Source organism: Anopheles gambiae, chromosome 2, assembly GCF_943734735.2.
Source record: "Anopheles gambiae chromosome 2, idAnoGambNW_F1_1, whole genome shotgun sequence".
NCBI lineage: Eukaryota > Metazoa > Arthropoda > Insecta > Diptera > Culicidae > Anopheles > Anopheles gambiae.
Window position 1 is genome coordinate 72,464,451 of NC_064601.1, and position 12,013 is coordinate 72,476,463.

Genomic DNA, 12,013 nt, shown 5'->3' on the forward strand with positions numbered 1-12,013 from the left:
AGCAGTTGTCTTCCATTATCAGTCCTCTAACTCGAAAGAGCTGTAATATAAAATATTTAATTACACATAAACGTTCCTGTAAAAATAAGAAACTTTTTTTTTATCGCAGCGGCAACAGCAATAGCTTGCATTGTAGCAGTTGGGGTAGAGGTTGCAGCAAAAATGGTGCAGGAAAACAGGGCCAGAAGGAATAGTTGATTTTCCGGATTAGATGAAATATTTCCTGTTGGAAGAAGACCATAACTGCATAACCTAGATTCCAGGATTCTAAATCATTATTAGTGTATACGGACTAATGAGAAACACCATATCCCGTGGTACAGCCAGGTCAGTTCTCAAAGAGCTGCAATGTATAAATAAAACATTTCAGTTCAATGGTATATTCCTGTAAAAATAAAGACTAGCTAGGTACATAAAATTTTTACATAAAAGTACAATTTTTAAAAATTTACAATTTTTACAATTTCAACTTTTTTACAATCTACAGGTTTTACAATTTAAATTTTTTACATTCTACAATTTTTACAATTTTTTCAAACAAACTCCAAAGCAGCTGTCGTTTAAAAAAAAAATCGCAGGTAGCTGGAGAAGCAGAGGTTATGTTTTTTCCAAGCCGGAAAATAATCAAAATTGAACAATAATTCAATAGTTGCCCAAATTTATAAATTGCTACCGCTTACACAAATCACAAACACTGAACATATACGATTTAAGTAAAAATAAATCTACAAAAATGCACTCAAGAATTGCTTCCACTACAAAAACACCGGTATCAAAAACAGAATGATTACATATTTACCAATTTGTCATAATTCCGGCGATTCGCTACGTTCGGCAATTCGTTCTCCATGGCTGAAATCAAAATATAATTAGATTTTTGGTTAAAAAATCAACGCATCATCTCATATTTATTCGTTTCAATACCTACCGCTATATGTAAACAAACGTATTATTTCAAGATTGCGCTAAGATTGCGCATAAATTTTCGAGATTTATATGTCCGAGATATATAAAATTTCTTTGAAAGATTGGGCCGTTTGACAGATAAGTATATGCGCAATCTGAGATTGCGCATCGTCTATTGCTACGGTAAGAGAATGATTTTATGTTTCCTGGTTTGGCATTTTGGATATGCTGTAATTCAAACAGCCTACGCTCGGGAAATCTATACCATAATTCCCTTGCATAATTCCCTTGTCACAATAATTCCCTTGTCACAATAATTCCCTTGTCACAATAATTCCCTTGCTTAAGGCCAATGTTCCTCATACTGTTATGAGTTCAACAGTGCCAGGGCACAAAAATGATGCATGAAATGTGTATACTCCGTATCTGTTATCCTGTCCTTTTAAATAATCGAACTAGCATTGTGTAGGAATTAATGATACTCCATTGCTTCCCAGAACTGTATGTATTTTAAAGTTCAAACCTTGCGAGCGAATTCTAATGGTAACTTTAGCTGCTCCAGGCCCTTCTAACCAACAGCTGCCTCGCTTTGGAAGCTTTTCGAAAGCTTTGCGCCATTCGAACGGATGATTCGAACATATGCGGCTCGAATAGCTGCAACGGCCAAGCTACACGTACCGGACGACATCGGACGATGCCATAAAAAATTGAGCTACCTAGGACCGCAGACAAGCGAATCACGTCGGTCTGGGCCGCGTCGGACGCCCGCTGTCATCCGATGTCATTGTATTGTGACGTTTGTATTGTAGTGATATGAAACTTCTAACTACCAAAAATAGAAGGACTTGATAGTTGTGTAGTTACTTGGGGTTTTAGTCTCCGATATTCAGTCGGGCAGCGTTTTCTCTTAGATCGGACTTTTCTTAATGACCCTAAACCTCAACCTACCCGTAATTTATATTCGCTCGTTCGCGCCAAAGTCCCTTAAACTTATTCCTGATTGGCTAATCCTAATTATCGCCTTTTTTACCGTTTCCTATTTCCTATCCTTATGCTATTCTATTCTATCCTAACCTTAATTGTAGTTGTATTTAGTTAAAATTCAGCTAGCTATAATTATTATATGCGCGTTGCAGGCGCTACGGTATATTTTCTTTGCTGAAAGTCGTTTCATTTTCTTTATCAAACTAATCTCTCAAGTGAATTAGGCAAATTGTGTATTAACCAAACTACGGATTCTCTTGAAATGGATTCGAAACCGAAAAATTTGTATAAAACCCAAGGTGGAATGTATAATGAGGTGTAGTTATAGCGCTTTTGGCGATACCCCCCCCTGGGCTCCGATTTTGACAGATGGTTTTCCGCTTGTATATGTATTGATGGATTGTTTACGTTTTGCATGGTCAATATTTGGTGGAGATCAATTTGGGTGAATATTTTAGTTTATTAGAACACAGTCCGTGATTTAAAATGGAAATTTTTCTTCGAGAACTTGAAGCGTTCGTCAAAAGCGGAAAACTAACTGTCAGTTTTCTTCGTCGATTCTTCTTCCACCTAGCTGTCAAAACGGGCTTATAACTTGACCTGATATCTTTACGGTCCTTGATAAAACCGCAAAGGGAGAAGTAAGTATTTGATTCCCTTTTATTCAACGATGTATTTCTATGATTGTAATGCTATGCAAATGCAACAAATTCATAGAATCGGTGTTTACATTGTAAAGGCCGGGCTACATTCATCGTACTCGCAAGTGTCCCAAGCGGCATCGCTGAGAGAGAATTGAGCTTTTCCCGTTGTTTCCCCCCCTGACATACCAACGAACGGTGTGTTTGTTTCTACGCGATGCGTTATTCTCTGTTGTTGTTGTTGCCTTTAACGCTGTTACCGCAAGAGCTTGAAGCAAGAAGCGTTTCACACCATCACCGTCTCACCCAAACATTGGTGTTGTGATGCGTTTATTTGTACCCCCGCCCCTATGTTCTTCTTACCCGTACCGCGCGCCCCATACATTCTGACTTAGAATTCAAAGCAAAGCGAAATGGTCTAACTGCATTTGAGAAAGATGAGTGATGAATATTCCATTACGATTCAGATCACATATGTTAAAAACAAAATTAACAGAAACTTGAACTAAAATTTGATGAAAAAATTAAAGGTTTCCGGCATCGGTATAATATGGTATAATATCAAAAATAATGATATTAACAACTTATATATAATATATATCATATATAATATATAATATAATATAATATAATATTATAATAAATACATATAATATATATATATATATATATATATATATTATATGTATATTATATATATTATATGTATATTATATATATTATATGTATATGTATATTATATGTATCGTTCAATTTCGAGTGTAGTTTATAAATATCGATCGAGTAGTTTATAAATAACAGTGTATGTCGCGAATAAACTCTCTCTTCCAATTTTGCTGCACAACGAACAACTACTGGTAAATATTAAAGGTTTGAAAGTTACACCGAAACGCGGAAAATAAATTATCCGAAATAGTGAGATTAAACATTGGTGCCGTGACCAGGATTAAGACGAATCTGGTTTTCTGAATCTTAATTATTCTCGCGATAATCACTGTTTGCGCGCGTGTAACTGTGCTTTAGTCGCCTCACAATCGACCAAGTTCACTGTGTCCGCGAAATTTAGCGTTTTTTGTCAAACCGCACTATGACTGCTCCGATAAACGTTTTGTCGTCCAGAAGGACAGTTTTACTAGCAGTATTGGCTAAACATGAAATGTTTTTGGCAGAATTTGACCCGGAACGGGATGCAATCGAAATCAACATTCGCATTGCAAAGGTCCAGAAGCTTTCCGTTGATTTGGAAGCAATTCAGGCCAAATTGGAAGATGCGGCGGCCACCGAGGAAGTGATAAGTCACAATGCCGCGTTACGAGACGATTTTGGCTCGCGTTTGATACGCCTTGAAGCCCATTTGAAGGCTAAACGGGTGCACGCTCCGCGATCCGCAAGCACAACACCAAACACTAACCCGTTGGCAGGGATAAAGCTTCCCACCATCTCACTTCCTGAGTTCGATGGTGATTACATGCAATGGCTCACGTATAGGGACACTTTTGAGGGATTAATTCACGAAAACATGGAACTACCACCGATACAAAAGTTTCATTATTTACGAGCTTCCGTGAAAGGCGAGGCCGCAAAGGTGATCGAAGCAATCACGATCAGCGCAGCCAAAAACGAGCTAGCATGGCAAATGCTCACCGAACGATACTCGAATGAGTATTTGTTAAAGAAACGGCATCTTCAAGCACTTTTTGGTATGGCCACCGTTAAGAAGGAGAGTGCATCAACCCTTCACCATCTTGTGGACGAGTTCGAACGTCACAAGAAAACGCTCAATCATCTAGGCGAAAAAACGGAGGCATGGAGCTGCTTGTTAGAACACTTAATGTGCACAAAATTGCCTACCTCCACATTAAGAGATTGGGAGGAAAATGCCTCAACTAGCCAAAATCCTAGTTACGAAGGATTAATCGCATTTTTACAGCGCCGTATGCGAGTGTTGGAAACCCTACAGGTAAACATTACCGAAGCTCCCCCTACCGTGAACCAAACGCACTACGCACATAAACATGCTCCGCCTATGCGCTTAGCAAGCTTTCCGTCAACATCACACGACACACGCACATGCCCTTTATGCCACTCCGATCACAATTTAACGAAATGCCCCCGTTTCATGCAAATGTCACCGGAGGAACGGTACCGAAACACAATGACACTGAAATTGTGCTTGAATTGCTTGCGCGACAATCACCGTGTGCGTGATTGCTCATCGCAATACAAGTGCAGACACTGCAATTCAACACACCACTCGCTTTTACACTCTTCACAAAATTACGGCACATTTTCCATTGCGAACACGTCAGCTGCACAAAATGCTTCCGTACGCAACACACACAACACAGACGATCACACGGCAAACACACAACGCACTTATGCAGCAGCATTGAGGCAAACTACGGAACAAGTTCTGCTTCAAACTGCACTAGTAAACATTGTTGATGAACATGGCATAATGCATCCTGCACGCGCACTTTTAGATAGTGCCTCCCAGCCAGATTTGATGAGTAGCCGTTTTGCTAACCGGCTAGGTATCAAATCGGGCACGGTCGATATCACGCTGATTGGTGCTGGTCAATCGTCCACCCCGGTGCGGAAATCGATGCGCACCACGGTATCATCCAGAGCGAGCCCTTATGCGATTAACGTTGAGTTTTTGATAGTCGAGAAGCTTATTGCTGACCTGCCCGCACATGATGTGCCCACCAGCGGCTGGAAATTACCGCCACATATCATATTCGCCGACCCCCATTTCGAGAAGTCGGCACCGATCGACATTATTCTCGGTGCCCGGCACTATCACACGTTCTTTGTAAGCGGGGCGCAATATAAAATGTCATCGAATCTACCAGTCCTGATGGAGAGCGTATTTGGCTGGGTCGTGAGTGGATCAGCATCTACCTCTCAGCCAGCAACATCCAATACTTTTCACACTTCATCCGTGGTGTGCATGGTTTCACTAGAAGAATCAATAGAGCGTTTCTGGAAAGTAGAAGAACTACAGGTTAACGATGGCTATTCTCCTGAGGATCGCAATTGTGAGCAATTTTACAAGGATACAACACAGCGAGATGAAGCTGGTCGTTATATGGTATGCTTACCTAAACAAGCAGACTTCGATGATAAGCTTGGCCTTTCGAAGGCAGCAGCATTAAGGCGGTTTAGTTTGCTAGAAAGGAGGTTAGAACGAGATCAAAACGTAAAAGCGGCGTACCATGATTTTATGCGTGAGTATCTGAAGCTTTATTTTATGCGTGAGTATCTGGAACGTTGCAGAATCTTTCTTTTGGTCGGATTCCACCATCACCTTAACCTGGATCAGCGCCACACCCAACACATGGGCAACGTTCGTGGCTAACCGGGTATCTGAAGTGCAGCATTACTCACACCCGCGGCAGTGGAGACATGTACGCGGCTTATCTAATCCTGCTGATCTGGTTTCACGAGCCATGTCAGCCGCTGATTTCCTGAAAAGCAAACTGTGGAGCTTCGGTCCGGATTGGCTATCTTTGCCCGCTTCCATCTGGCCCAACTCTAACCCGCAACCAGCCAACGAAACGAATCTAGAGATTCGCCAGGTGAGTGCTGCCGTTGTAAACACAACCACTAATCACCCTTGGTTTGCGTTGTGTTCTAGCTACAAGCGATTGCTGCGTATCGTATCATACTGCATTCGCTTCACACGTAACGCTAAGGAAAAGGCACGCACTCAGCGAACAGCAGCACAGCACCCCGCACCTTTAATCGTCACACCCGAGTACATGGAAACAGCAAACACTGTGTTAAGCCGCCTAGCACAGCAGGATGCATTTTCAGCTGAACTCGGGCAGCTCAAAAAGGGAAACGAAGTCATGAGGCAATCACCTTTACGTGCATTAAGTCCATTCCTTGACGAACAAGGGATAATCCGCGTAGGGGGACGTTTACGGCTATCTCAACTTCCCTACCAAGCGAAGGATCCTGTTTTGCTTCCCAAGAAACATCCGTTCGCGCAATTGATCGCAAAGTATCAACACGAGGAGCTTCGTCATGGAGGAGGAAGGCTGCTCTTATCTCGAATTCGCGAAGAGTTTTGGCCGTTAGATGGAAGGCATCTTGTTAAGCACATTGTGCAGAATTGTTTTCGGTGCATTCGACAGCGACCGACACTTGAACAGCAACAACTTGGACAGCTTCCAGCGCAGCGCATCACTCCCAGCCGGCCTTTTAGTGTTACCGGAGTGGATTACGCCGGTCCATTATACCTGAAGCCAGCCCATAAACGAGCCGCCCCGGGAAAATGCTACCTCTGCGTGTTTGTTTGTTTTTTCCACTAAGGCCGTAGACTTGGAGCTGGTAAGTGATCTAACTACTCCTGGTTTTTTAGCTGCATTACACAGATTCACAGCACGACGCGGTTTACCGGCACACATACATTCGGACAACGGGAAAAACTTCGAAGGCGTGGCGAGGGAACCACTCCTACCTATGTCAGACGACCCTAACGATCTATCGGCACTTACCCCAGCGCATTTCCTCGTAGGCACATCGATGCATGCTGTCCCCGAGCCGGACTACACCCATCTTCGTTCCTGCACCCTCAGCGACTTGCAGAAGTGGCAAGTAATGGTGCAGCGCTTCTGGAAACACTGGACGACGGAATACCTGCAAGAGATGCAACGTGATAACACCATGGCGAAGAGGAACGACAGCATCTTACCTGGCAGACTGGTCATCCTGAAGGATGATTTCCTCCCCCCAACCCGTTGGCCACTCGCACGTATCGTACATGTGCACACCGGAGACGACAAGCTGGCACGGGTAGTAACACTGAAAACATCAAAAGGTATCGTAACTCGTCCGATAACAAAAATTTGTATCTTACCTGTGGCAGAGGCCGACGAGAGCACATGCACCTAATTTCTGTTTATTTTGATTGTTTTTGTTTTGTTTGTTGACTTGCGTCAAGGAGGGGAGGATGTTCAGGCACAGCCCTGTCACTTCATATCGTGCTTAACGAAACACGAACATTCTTCGTTCAATTTCGAGTGTTCGGCTCGATCGAGTAGTTTATAAATAACAGTGTATGTCGCGAATAAACTCTCTCTTCCAATTTTGCTGCACAACGAATAACTACTGGTAAATATTAAAGGTTTGAAAGTTACACCGAAACGCGGAAAATAAATTATCCGAAATTATTTGAGATTAAACATATATATATATAGATATATATATATATATATATATATATATATATATATATATATATATACATATATATATATATATATATATATATATATATATATATATATATATATATATATATATATATATATATATATATATATATAGATATATATATATATATATATATATATATATATATATATATATATATATATATATAGATATTTATGTACATGTGACTTATTTTTTGAATATTTTTTAATATGTTTTTTAAACAAACTTACATGTGTATATTAAAAACAATATTATCTTGAAGAATTGAAAAATGAACAGAGTAAATTGTTTGTTTTACTTAATAACACTCATATAGGGATTAAAAAATTTAATTATTAATTATACACGTGCATGTACATGCTTACTACGTAGGTTATCGTTGTAAGTAAATGTAAAAAAAATACATTTTAATCATTATTCAGTTTATAATTATTTTTCTGATTATTAAAAAAACACTGATTGTTTTAATTTAAACCGCATTGAAAATAGCAATATATATGATACAATTAGAACTCGCCAATTGCATTGATATCATATGTCTACAAAAAAAGATAGATTTTGTTTATTAAAAAGACATTTTTTATGCAACACGACTAATGTCTGCGTATTTTTTCATGTTTATTATTTTATACAATGTGGATTTACTGACTTTTCCTCATATTTATATGAACAACTCGGATTTTTTTGTATTCAATTGAAAAAGCAGACTTGCAATTGGCGAGGTTTGAATGTATTTCGCTTCGTCACATGACAGCTCGCATATCTGTCAAGTTAGAAACGTAAACAAACACGGACAACTGCCCGTAAAGATTGTGTGCAGAATAATCGTGAAATTTTATGTGAAAACTCGAGAAAAGGTAAGTGTTCTGTGCATATTTCAGTAAATAAACTATCTTTTAATGCTTGAACACATTATTTCACAGGAAAAACATCATTTCATCCCGAAATTTGGCAACATTCGTCCGAGTATGATCGAGCAGCTGTGTGTGTGTGTGTATGCCGACGAAATACGACGCCGGTAAGATGAAATGTTTTACTTTTTCACTTTTACTTTACTTTTTCACTTTACTTTTTCATGAAATCACAATGAATGGTAAAAATAATGCAGATTTAATGATATTGATCTTTGTTACAGCTTCTACAACAATCACTAAAGCCGGCTGTGATCGTGATCGGCACATTCTCAACTGGACCAACACACCTGTCGTTGTGTATCTTCAACCAAACCAACGTTGCCATACACCACAAAATGCATGGAAAGGAAAGTATTATAAAATAATGTCATATTTGAAAGCATTCTAATCTTTCATTGTTATTTTTCCACTACAAACAGGATATTGGATCACCGCATCGACAAGTGGTTTTTATGTGCAAGTGTTGTTAAGAAGTGTGTTGTACGGTGTATTATGTGTTTTACTTTATTTGTATCGCTTTGCAAGTGGTACAATTAGTGCGTTTAATCGTTGTGCTACTGCTAACGAAAAAACGATCCGAGCATTAGAAGCGGCAACAATAAATGTGCCTGACGCAGAGACAACAACGCCGTCGGCATCCGTTGATACCATCCAAAGTGATGGTTGAAATCGTATTTAAACGTGTAAAACCATGTATTGGGGCATGTAAGTATTGAATAATAGCTAAATAAAATACATTTTATCGTTGTACTGGACAATGTGCATCGAAATTAAAAAAAAAAAAGTGTGTGTGTTTTTGTTTACATCCGAATACAGAACCCACAACGCTATACTGTGGTTCGAGCACTCGCTAAGTAACGCTTGAGCTTTGAGCTTTCATTGAGCTTACATAGAATGTTACACGCTACCTGCTCACTAAGGACTGCTATCGAGCAGTGTTATGAGCAGGTAGCGAGCAGTAACGCTTCCATACAAAAATCGCGAAACGTAACGCTCCAATGCTATTTGGGGTAATTTCGATTTTCACTAGCGCATCTGGCGGCGGCTAACCGAAGCATTTTGTTAAACAATTTGGAGCCACTCCAGAAAAAAAACGTTATTTTTCTACGTTTTTTACTTTAACTGGACTGAAAAAGCTTTTTAATTGATAGATAAATATGTTGTGCAAGTATTTCAGCCGTTTTCGCATCAAAAAACAAAATTTAAGTTAAATATAAAAAAAAAATTCTACAAAGTTTAACTTACCATGTTTGCCGCATTTTTTATTCGAATTACCCCACCTCCGCGTTGATGGCCGCCTGCACCCGCTTCCGGAACCGCGCGGAAGCCCGGACAACCATGTCTCTGGGGATGGCCGCAAACACGGCCTTTATTCTGGCCTGTTGGTGTCCCGCTCAACTGTGCCCTACACAAAGTAATCCATAAAATTAAGGTCAGGGGAGCTGGGTGGCCAAACGTCGGTGCTGGTGTATCGGTCGAAATTGGAAGTGGCGGGTGCTTCAGCCAGCTCAGCAAGCGCTTAGCGTTGGCAAGCCGCTTTTCGCGCGTTTTTGCTGTTTTGAGCTGTCCCCTACGTCGCTTGTATGACGCGTACCGCAGGTCCTCATTTAACACCACCTTGACGGTGCTCGGGGCCACGCCAACGTCTCGTAATTCGGATGGGTTCCACATATTTACGGAGCTAGACATTTTTAACACTTGTTCGCACAACTTTTAGCAATCGAATGACATATCAATCATTTCGATAAGTCAACTCAACCCTGAGATATAAACCCAAAGGCCAGGTGTCAAATTTAGCCCGCACACCCTGTATATCGTTTTATTTTAGGTTCTAATGAAATATTTAGACCAAATTGGTTCGAATACGAAGCGATGCTGTTTCTCATCGAAACTATAATTGCTGGTGACACAATTGGTACGTTAATGCAATTAATTATTTATTTTCGTGTTTGTGGCATAATTTGGAAGTATAATTTTGGAAGTATCTGGCATAGTGGTGTAAAAGGACGCGTGATGTTGAACGTGTATTCAATTGGAATGAACAAAGTATATAAAGCATTGTTGAGACACGGCACGGAAACCCTGTCATTTGTTGTATTTAACAAAACACGAAGGTTATTTCATCGAGTTTTGAGCTTTCGGCTTGGGCGAATAGTTTATATTAACTCGTCTAATTTTACAACTGGACAAGCCCCAACCGCCGGTAAAATTAAAGTAAAATTATTATAACTACTGAAAAATTTTATTGCACACCATAACCTAACGCTCAGTTCTGATTAAACCAATTACTGTGGAGCGCCGTTTATCGGTATACCTTTTATCCGGTTGTCCCTGAATCCAGTCCATCTAAAAGTTTGATTCACCGGCAAAATTTGGAAGCAACACGCAACCCTTCCGAAATACCACGGCTATCCCCGCCGTCTAGCATGACGAATCTTGATAGAGCAGTACCAGGCACGTCGGAGAACAATGGATTTCTTGGTCAGCATATACCAATCAAGTCGAACAAGGGATCACCTGGAATACCAAGCACGTGCCCTAGACAGATACCGCGTTTCCAGCTTATGCCTGGAACGTCGATCGTACGAGGACAGCGTGTCCAAATTGTGTCAAACGCGACATCGGGACAAGCGTTGCGATATCAGCCGATACCGGTCATGTCGACTAGCCAGGCTGCACCAAGCTATTGATGGGAAAAATGAATCTTAGAAGGGAATCGAAGGGATTCTTTGTATAGCGTTTTATTCTATTTTGCTGCGGGTGGGGGAGTTGGATTTAGTTAAAGCTGGAATTAGAGATAATTCTGTTTTAGTGTTAATTATTTAAATGTGCAGTACTTATGTCATAATTAGTACAGGTCCCTTAGAAACGCGGACCTTTATTCAATATCAAATCAAATAATTTATTTAGTGACTATAACTTCTCATTAAATGCTGCATTACACGAAGATTTGCTATATATTGATTGAAAATTGCGTGATTCGACTTCCAAAATTAGAGATACGTGGTTTACCTCGACCCCCATTAATGGCGTATTTCGGGGACAGCCTGTAATTTCAATCGCAATCCCAATCACTATCCACATCGCAATCAGAATCCCAATTGCAATCAGAATCCCAAAGGAATCGCAATCCCAATCCCATACAGAATCCCAATCGAATCCCAATCCCAATCGAAACGCAATCCCAATCCCAAACAGAATCCCAATCGAATCCCAATCGAATCCCAAACAAATCACAATCCCAATCGAATCGCAAACGAATCCCAATCGAATCGCAGTCAACTCCCAATCGCAAAGGAATCTTTTACGGATTCAAATCCTACCAAAGTGATCCGATCCGAT

The 12,013-nt window shown here is 40.3% G+C and overlaps 1 long non-coding RNA gene across 1 annotated transcript; it reads left to right on the forward strand.

Annotated features, from left to right (window-relative positions):
- Positions 1-8,516: 8,516 nt before the first annotated feature.
- Positions 8,517-9,680, forward strand: LOC133391978 (uncharacterized). Its single transcript, XR_009765400.1, has 3 exons — positions 8,517-8,614; positions 8,681-8,775; positions 8,893-9,680. It is a non-coding gene; the product is annotated as an uncharacterized LOC133391978 (long non-coding RNA).
- The last annotated feature ends 2,333 nt before the right edge of the window (positions 9,681-12,013 follow it).